Here is a 10,012-nt window from a genome sequence, read left to right on the forward strand (position 1 = left end):
GGGGGCTTGGAAGGAGGTTTGGGAGCATCCTGTGGGGACGTGAGGCTCAGGAAACGTCCCCAGCGTTGGTGGCCTCCTGTGCAATGTGTCRGGACACCAGGGTGGGACGCAGAGGTGGCCGGAGGCAGCTGGGCCAGCAGGGCGAGTCGCTCGCGGGGCCTCCCGAACGGCGGATGTTCAGTGGGAAAGGGGCAGGCGGCACTGCCTGGGCCCCCTGCGGAATGCTGCTATTCACAAGCGCCCTTGGAATGGGAATGGGGCCCTGTGCCCTCCCTGCAGACGGTGACGACGCCTACAGGGTTTGCAAGAGGGATATTGCTGGCCCAAGTCCTGCTCACTGCTGGTGAATCGGGACCTGCAGGTCCTAAAGGTGATGTCCTTTCATCCACTTTGTCTGGGATTCTTGCTGTTCTCCTAAGTGTGGTGCTTCCTGTCTAAATCTCTTCCATGTTTGGCTCCCTCTTGCTGCAGACCATGGCAGCCAAAGAGCTTTCTGCAGGTGCCCTCCTTGACAGGAGCATGAGGATGAGGAGAGAGGCTGGAGAGCGGAAGGTGCTCTGGGCCTGGGGCCTCCTGAATGTCAACATTGCATGCATGACCTCTACTGACATGTATGTTGGTTGTTAATCTGCCTCCATGACGTGGAACATGCTGCTTTGTGAGGGCCTCGGTATTTCTGCTTCTTTCAGGGAAACCAAAACAGTGGGCAAGTAATCACACCTCCCCTGTATGATTCCTCCAAGACTCTAATCTGGCATCCAGATGAGAACTGACATTATCATCATCTACATCCCCATCTGTAACCAAAGGGATGAGCAGAGCTGTCATCACCACTCACCCTTTGCTTCTTCAGATTTCAGTGCTAGTGAAGGAGCAGGGAGCGTTTCATTCCACCAAGGCACTTGTCTTGGCACCCTTCCACTCCTGGGTCTTCTGTGGACACCTCTGAAGGTCCCATGTGGCCACAAATCTAAGCAGGCTGCAAAAGCAGGCCCTGGTATTCACGTGGGGTGGGCAGACATTTAAGCAGCCATGGAGCTGCCAGGGTGAAGGGCACCCCAGAGCTCACACAACTTGTAAACTATATCTGCTGCCTCCACAGCGCGCTTTGGAAGCAGAAAATAGTTTTCTGTAGAAAAGACTACCAATTCTTCCCAAAGTAGTTGTAATGAATGGAAGAGATGGGCATGATGACACATAGATGTAGGCCAGAGTTCTCAACGCTGGGGAGGATCAAGGAGGACCTTTTCCCTGCCACCTGGCAGGCAGCTCACAAAGCCAAGAAATGCTTCACAACTCAGCCCTGAGGTCTTCCTGCAGCCCTAAAGCCCTTGGACAACCTGAAGAGGAAGTACTAGGTACCATTTCACATGAGGAAAAGAGTGCAAAGAAAGGTCTTCTTCCTTCCAGAAGGTAAAAATGGAGTACCCTCGGGAAAAGCTAGAGGTCCAGCCTCAGGTTCCAGCTGAGCAGCTGGATWATCAACAAACACAAAATCTGTAACAAGGCCAAGATGGGAACGGGATCTCCTGTTAGCCGTTACCTGTCCAGCAAGGGAGGACACAAGCTAACAGGAACTAATGCCAGTGTGCAGGCTTCCCAGGACAGCTCCCCAGAGCAGCCACCCACCTCCAGGCTGTAGTGGGGACCGAGCTGGCAGCCGGCCCCACACAGCCGCCAGGCACCTCAGGAAGCACAGGCGGGCACAGAGCTCCCGTCCCACAGCGCCAGGCGCTGCTCCTGGCACAGCTCTCACCCCCGGGACCCTGCAYGGCCATCCCACCCATCCCATCTCCTCTCCCTCCCCACGGCCCTGCGAGTTGCGCAGAGCYACGTGGTGACAGACCCAGCTGCCCCCGGCAGGCCGGCCTGCCCGGGTCCCTGCCCATGGAGCAGCCCGTGTCCCCGCCCGGCTCGCAGGGCCACCAGCAGGCTGAGGAGCGGCGGCAGTTGGCGCCACTCCGGGCGAACACGGGGCCACGCTCGGGACTCGGCGCCCGCACCGCACTGCTTGTCACCATCAGGCGCCAGCGCGGTGCGCTGCGAGCTGCCTCTGCTGGGCCTGGCGCACGCAGTGCTCTGCTCTGCGCTGCGCTGCTTTGCTCTGCTCTGTGCTGCTCTGCTTTGCTCTGCGCTGCGCTGCTTCGCGCCGCTCCGCGCCACGGCTCCAGAGCAGGGCGCTGCAAAGCGCAGGAGCAGGGTGCTCCAAGGGAGAGGAGCACGGCGCTCCAAAGGACAGCAGCACGGTGATCCACAGCACCAGAGCAGGGTGCTCCAAAGCACTGCAGCACAGTGCTCCAAAGCCCAGGAGCATGGTGCTCCAAAGGACAGGAGCACGGCGCTCCAAAGCCCAGGAGTACGGCGCTCCGCTCCACCCCGCCAAGGCAGCATAGAGCCCTGTCCAGGCAAAGCAGCACGGTGCAGCGCAGCACACCGCAGTGGCACAAGGCACCCCGCCACAGCAGCACAGCGCACCGCACCGCTCCAGCACAGCTCAGTGCACTGCACGATACGCCACGGCACAATGCAGCAACGCAGTGCAACCGCACAGCACAAGGTGGCACAATGTAGGGACCCTCTCTGTGGGTTCACGGGGGTCCTCCGCGTGCCTCCACGGTGGCTGGCACAGTGGGACACACACCACTGCCATGCTCCATGCTCCCTCCACACCTCTGCTGGTGCCACCATGAGCAGGAAGCACGCATGCTCCTCTAGCTAAGGACAGGTATAAGCAAGAGAACCAATCATGCACTCAAAAGTGAAAATGTGCATAATCGACACAAAAGAAATAGCACATGCTAACTCCTCTTGTCACCAAAAAACAGAATAAGCCTCTCAACACCCCTGTAGTATTAAGAAGCCACTTAGTCTTAGCCCTTTTGGCCCTAAACCTCTATCCCTCAGCACTGTAAACATAGCGCTAAGCCCTTATGACAGAAGACCTTTGGCCTCAAGCCCTTTAACCTTAAGCCTATCCCTTTAGTCCTAAACCCTAGCTTAGGCTTAGGGCATGGAGGTCCGAGGAGGCTGCACAAAAGTCCGTAAGGCCCCGGGAGTCAAGTGCTCAGGGAGGCTGCACAAAAGCTGGGAGGAACCTGGGGCCACATGCGCACAAAGGCCAGGGGAGGCTACGTGAAAGAGTGGAGGGCCCTCAAGGCCACTTGTGCATGGAGGCACGGCAAGGTGGCACAAAATCCCAAAGCGCCCCCAGGGCTATGTGCATGCAGTGACATGGATAGACTGAACGAAATCCCCGAGGGATCCTCGGGTCCACATGCGCATGTAGGAAAGTGTCAGTCACACAAAACCCTGGAGGGCTCCATCAACACATGCACACGGAGGCTCGCGGAAGCTGCAGAAAAGCCCAGAGAGCCCCCAGGGTCACGTGCACAAATACGGCCTGCGAGCAGCTCCARCACTGGCGACGGTCCGTGAGCTACGTGGTGCGTGCAGGTGTTTGGGCAGCCCCAGCAGGCTCTGCTCACGGTGTGCATCTCCACGGGGATGGTGGGGCTGTGCTGGTGTCTGAGCGAGGCAGCTCCTGGCACAGCAGGCAYATTGCCTTGGCTGGACTGCAGACAGCAGTGGTCAAGGACAGCCCTTAAGCCAGGAGCTGGGCTTAGGCCAGAGGGCACTGACACAGACTGCAGAGGGGTCAATCCTGCCTGAAGGGAGCACAGGCCGCCTCTGTGGGCAGCGGCTGGGGGCCTCTGTGGCAGGAGACGTTTCTCCTCCCTGTGGCTAAGGTGAGGGCCTGCTGAAGGAGGACAGTTTAGGCTGCAGACTCCCTATTCCCCTCCCTGCCTCTGAGACATCAAGTGTTTCCTGCACCTGTTCCTAAATTTTGCCATTCCGCCTCAGTCAGATGCCAGATTATCTCGTCTCCTGGACTAGAGGATGGAGGYGAGGGAGGGGAAATACACTTGGGTATTTAGGCTTATCCATTTTGGAGCCAGATAAAGCCTGCAAGAGGATGTGAATTCCTCTGCCTGCCTCTTTCTCCGGATTATCTATAGCTGTAGCAGGACCTTTGATCTCCTCAAGTAATGTGATCCCAGGAGCTGAGGCCTGTGTGCGGTGCCCGGGGAGCCAGCATGAGCTCAGGTGCTCCCATGAGGCCTCCATGGGTCTCGCTGGGCCCTATGGAGCAATGCCCAGCTGCTTGGCTGAGCAGAATGGTCTGCAGCAGCTGCRTAGGCTGTGCTGCTGCCCAGGGGAAGGAAGATAGACAGGAAGGGCGTCTATAAGGAGRGGTAAAGTTGGCTTCGCTGGAGGTCAGAGGCAGCCTGGACAACATGGCACGGGGAGGGCAAGTGCTGCCCAGTGCTCATGCTGTTATAGATGAGGCAAGCCAATTTCTCATCTACATTTTATTAAAGTAAGCTGGATACAAAGGGTGACAGCCTGGATGCAATCACTCTCACACCCCGCCCTCAGTCCCCAAAKTYTCAGTATTTATAGAGTCCAAGCTCTGCCCTTGGTGGTCTTTCTAGAAGGTTCTCGAAGATTGTGATGAGGCTGCGCTGTGTTGTTGACGTTGCCTAATCAGGATGCGCTTGTGCCGGCTGTCGCTAGGTGGTCGTGATCCGCCTTCTGGTGGTCGTTTTTGGAGGAAGGCAGACTGCCCTCCTCAGTGCCCTCTGTCTCACCCCATTCCATATAATGAACAACATGTGGTTGCTTAACAAAATCTTTCAGTAGCCTTAGTGAACAAACATGTTTATTACAATGCCACAGTTAGGACACAAGCCTTGCTGAGAAGCAGCAGAGAGGCTTTGGCRTTGCTCTGTGAAGCTTTTGGTGCATACCCACAGCAAAGGCCTTTGTCTAAACGGTGTGATGAGAGAAGAGCATTGAAAGGCATCCCTAAACAGCACGGGGAGCTACAACAGCTTTACCAACTATGCAAGTCAGCTACTGATCTGTAGGGAGCTCTGCGGAGCAAAGCAAAAGGCAAGTCCTGCAACAGCCTTGGAGCACAGCTATGTRCTCCCCCATTTCCTGAAAAAATAACTCCCTTTTCTTCTCTGTTGCCTTCTGCAAAACTGCACGCAGTGACAGAGTGCAGTGTGGGGAGCACTGCTGGGCAGCTACAGGTAACGCAGCGAAGCACAGCTCGAAAGYAGCAGAGATGGTACAAAAGGAGTGAAAATTTAAGCGTTACTAAGAACTGGAATACTAATTCAACWAACTACTGGGATTTGACTTTGAATCAGAAAGATGTCAAAAATGGTAAGGCATGTGCAATGTCAAATGTAGATTTGAAAACTCAGAAATAGTGTTCAGCTGCAGGTTTGGGGTTTTTTTCTCTCTCTCTGTATAGATGGCACGCAGTTCTTTAATGATGGAAGGAAATCCAAGCATTGTAATAAAAATATATATTATATTCACAGAATCTAATCCAGTCCTGGCGCATAGAAAGTTGTTAAAAATGGAAATATTAACCCAGGAAGCTCTGTACAGCGCCATCAAGATTACCATATATATATATATATATATATATATATATAAAAAATCTGGCATTTTTATTGCTAACATTATTGAGAAATTACTGCTAGATGCAAAACTGAGATAAAAATTGCACAAATAACGATGAAGTGGCAGCGTGGCAGGTGCTCGGTTTTCCATAGCTGTAAGTTCCATGAAATGCTGCGGCAGAGCAGTTTTGGAGCTGTTCAGGCAGCAGGAGGGGTAGCAATGAGGATATTTASGAATAGGGATATTTAAACAGTGGAGGGAAGCTTAAGGGATCCTCCCTTAGGGAATCCTCCCAGAGGGGATCCTCCATAAGAAGATCTTACGCTTTATGGGGGGAGTGTTAAATGTTGATGGCTAAAAGGGGAGGTGCAAGGACTTGGGCAGGCGTTGCTGTGTCATAGGTCTTTCCTCAGAAAGAACATCCCTATAGGAAATGAAATCAGTCGTTTTCCTCCTTGGTCTTCCTTGGACCTTGGGGCGCTTGCGGGAGGCTCCGAGGCCGGGCGGCCCTGTGGGGTGCTTGCAGGGACGCCCGGAAACGACTCGAAATCCTGGGAATTTCTCCTCATTAATGGGAGCAGCTCTTTCAGCGGGAAGGATCACACAGGCTTCTGAGAACATAAACCTACCTCGGGACTGTGGCCTAGGACTGGAGGAGCTAACAGTTTGGGTTGTAGCCACTTAATGTGACTTTGGGGGTTAACAGGAGATATTTCTGCTTGGAAACCCAACTTGAGAGCTCAAGGCTTGGATTGTGACTAATGTGCCATAAGCCTGCGCCAGGCAGCAGGTTACAGTTTTTATCGTACAGCTCAAATACGGAGGTCGGGCAGTGTTTCCAACAGGAACTCAGTGTAGGGGAGTCCTGGGTTGCTCCCACCATGTGTGTGAGCAGGCAATGAACTGAAGAAGGAGCCTTGTCCTTGAGAAGACCCTGAGTCTCACTAGGTCAAAATCCAGGTACTCCGATAGGTGAAGTTGGGCCAAGGTGCAGATGTAACTGAGATGTGAACTTGACCCCTTCAGGAAAATCATTCATTTTACTGAAAATTATATCAGTGTTACAGCAGGCACTAGAATTCCAGTGTGGTAGAGCAGAGCCTACTTGGTGCTGGTGTTTATCCTAATGCTTTAGCTTTTAGTGCTAATTGAGATTGATACTGCTTAGATGAGATGATAGATACAGTGATAAGCTTGTCTGCTTGTGGTAATTAAACTTCCCGGAGTACTTGTAAGACAGAACTGAGCCTCGCCTTAGCATGCAGGAAGCTCCACAAGCAAAACTAGTGCTATCTGGGCAATGCAAAAGGCAATTAGAGTGAAACCCAACGATGTGCGAGTCAAATGTGATGCTCGCTTAGTGTTTAAGCACTTGGGTGATGAATGTTCAAGTTAGGATGAGCATGCACTTTATTTTTTTATATATATTTATTTTACAGGTAGCCAGTATAATATATGTTATACCRCGATTTCTGATGGCCCAAGTTTGTATGTGAAGGAACAGCTTAAAAATGCTGAATGTGTTAAAAGACGACTTCACCTTTTCTGTATCAATTGCATGTCTTTAGAGGTAAGAAATAATGGCTAATAAAAACCTTTTTTTTTTTTTTTCCCTAATCCCTGTCCAAATCTAGAGGTAACGTGGAAAAGAAAGTGATGACCCTTACTGAAGCAATTAACAATTTCATTTGGTTAAGGTCATTTTAATTGGACCTTAAAGCCACAAGAAGTTAGGAAATGACTAAAGCGGRTGTGTTTTTCACTGTTACTTATAACTTGTATATATAGGTCATRTTTTGGTTTTTTATCATTACGTAATTTTGGATGAAAAATAATATAAAGGATTCATGCTGAGCAGAGTAGTGAATATAGATTTGCAGAACTTCAGTTATTTTTCTTCRTTTTGTTGGTTGTTACAGGAATGAATATAACCAGAGTTACGGCAATCTGGAACTCCTCCTTTTCTCTTGGCTTGTCTGGGTTTGTCTGTTAGTGCTTCTCAGCCCTCCTCTGATAGTAGCTCTTTATTTGGATATGATGTGAGAGCATTGCAATACATACAAGCTGGCAGATCTGAAAAGGGTTTGCTAAAGTAATTGTATTCGATTTTAATCTATATGTTAGTATAAATCATGAAGTTCATCTGACTTGTACAATTGGAGGAACAACTTAAAAATTCAATTCAGGAGTAAGTCTCCATAATGACARTGTTAAGGGTATTTGGTAGAGCTGCTGGAGGGAAGGTGTAGAGTCACCTGGGCTTCCTTCTGGATTCTTTCAGGGCTCCGCAGAACAAACCCTGGATGCAGGAGCTGGTGGTGGGCAGTTCCTGGGCATTGCTGAGAGCATCATGCTTCATTGCTGCTGGTAAGTGGCCTCGTGACAGCGTTATCAGGTAGGGAAGGTGTCACCCTGCCACCCCCTGCTGCTTATCATGCCTTGTTCCAGCATGTCAAGTCTCGCCTCTGACCTACCGTGCCCAGTGACCATTTAGTGCTTATTTAATTTATCATGCCCCCCCATACCCCTATCCCCTTTGTTTATATTGTTGCATGTTTTAAAATAACTGAGTTGAAATGTGCACCTGATTAAAACATTAGCTTGTAGCCTGAGACTTCAGGCGTTTTGCAAGATGCTGTGCAAGAGTAGAAGGTACCCCTGGTGATTTCTGTTTGGGGTGTCTTTTTGGTTTTGTTTGAATTTTATTTTTATTTATTTTTTTTCAGTTGCAGCAGAAACAAGTTTCATTCGAACTGGAGAACACTCTGGGGGAAGAAATGAGAGAGAAGTAATACAGAAATGGGTCATGGGAATAACTTTATGTAATAAAGCTGGGCTTTTTACAGGTAATACAATTTTGAAATTGCAGAAACACTTGCAATACAAAAGTGAAACATTATTTGATATTGCTTACAGTAGCTCAAGCCAGATATTTTAAAATATATTTTTATATATGTGAGACATGATAAATTTGGTAGCACTGTAGTTATTTCTCTGTGGGTTTGTGTTGCAAAACCTGGACATACCATACAGGGATTTATGTGACCAGCAGGCGATTGCCTGTGCTGTAGCTGTTAGGTTGTGTGAAGCTGTCCTGCTCATCTCCTGAAGTGTGTGGGGTTTTCTTATGGCAATGTCCATCTCTTTACRTCTTTTTTTTATATATATATAACTAGAGTAGACTGAAATAGTCAAAGACATTAARTATTTATTTTCATTCCATTTTTTAAAATTAAAAATGCCTATATTTTTGATTATAGGTAGCCCATTTGTAGTTGATCAATGCCCTTGATACTTCTCCAGAAGATCTTGATCTCAAAGTGCGCCTAAGAAATGAATTTTAATGTTGTGGGCTGAAAAAATATATTGCCTCTAAGTAGTTTATTAGTTAATTGTGATCAATAGCTGTATACAGTCTGTAGTTTTTGAAGGTAACCAGGTGGTGTTGAAAGCAGTGCCAGTGACAGCCTGGGGCTTGGAGAGGTCAGGCCTAAAACTATCAGTCCAGATCTACTTTTATTCTGTTTAACTGCAAATAGTTATTGTTGTTCTCAGCTAGCAGTTGAGATTTGGTAATGTTTTAAATTGCAGCACTGCTAGGTTTTGTATGCTATAATAGTRTGGTGAAGAGGGGCAAATAAACTGTGCTGTAATGATTCATAGTAGAAAACGGAATGTGCTAACATCCAAATACTTGAAGTTTAAAAGCAATTAAGATATAGTGATCACAAAAATCTAATTTCTAAAAAAAAAAAAAAAAAAAAAGGAAGGCTATTGTGTGGAATTCTATCTCTAGTCAGTAAAGTTAATTATTTAATATTTCATGAAAGCTGTATTATCAATTAAAAACAACAAGTGCTCCCTTGCCGTTTGTTTATTCTTAATTTTTAATCAGTATTGATACCAGATTATTGATTCCATTGGGAATTAATTTACAAAGCAGAGGAATATTTTCTGCTTTATACAGTAACTTTTGTAATGATAAAGCATTTTAAGATCAGAAAACCAGTTACAACTTTCTTTATAAAGCCTGTATTTTCTGCTCAGAAGGAAATGTGTTATATTTTGCAGTGATGTCATCTTTGAAGTGGGAAGAAATGTTGCTTTAAGAATAAAATGGGGAATTAACTTACACTATGYCTTGAAAAATAGGACTGGAAAGATAACAAGAATGAAGAGCTTGATATTCAGTTCAAAGTGTTTGATGAAAACAAAGAGGACGACTTAATTGAGCTGTCACATCATCTCGGTGATACCAGAGCCGAAATGGAATATCCTTTATAGAAATGGTGTTCTAGTGTTTTGATTAATAGCTTTGTTAAAACTAAGGTAACCCTCTCTACATGCAGCTGATTGTGACAATTGCATCATTAAGGATTTTCACCAGCGGATTTAATTGCACTTGTTTTTGTTAGAAAGTTAGTGTCTGTAGTGATAGATTTCTCGTAAATGCCAGTCATTAGGAACTGAATTAATTTTTCATAAATATCAATTTTTAACCTAACTACTCTGGTTTATAATACATAAAGAGGTA

General features: G+C 47.8%; 1 long non-coding RNA gene across 2 annotated transcripts; it reads left to right on the plus strand.

The window, feature by feature from the left end:
- The first annotated feature begins 5,103 nt into the window (after positions 1-5,103).
- LOC112944539 lies at positions 5,104-9,755 on the plus strand. 2 transcript variants are annotated; one of them, XR_003248789.1, is made up of 5 exons: positions 5,104-5,232; positions 6,918-7,048; positions 7,760-7,845; positions 8,205-8,324; positions 9,550-9,755. It is a non-coding gene; the product is annotated as an uncharacterized LOC112944539 (long non-coding RNA). The 2 variants fall into 2 exon arrangements; XR_003248788.1 differs by having other exon boundaries at positions 9,631-9,755.
- Positions 9,756-10,012: the final 257 nt, after the last annotated feature.

This window comes from Nothoprocta perdicaria, unplaced genomic scaffold, assembly GCF_003342845.1.
Source record: "Nothoprocta perdicaria isolate Ctin4 unplaced genomic scaffold, notPer1 scaffold_17, whole genome shotgun sequence".
Classification (NCBI taxonomy): domain Eukaryota; kingdom Metazoa; phylum Chordata; class Aves; order Tinamiformes; family Tinamidae; genus Nothoprocta; species Nothoprocta perdicaria.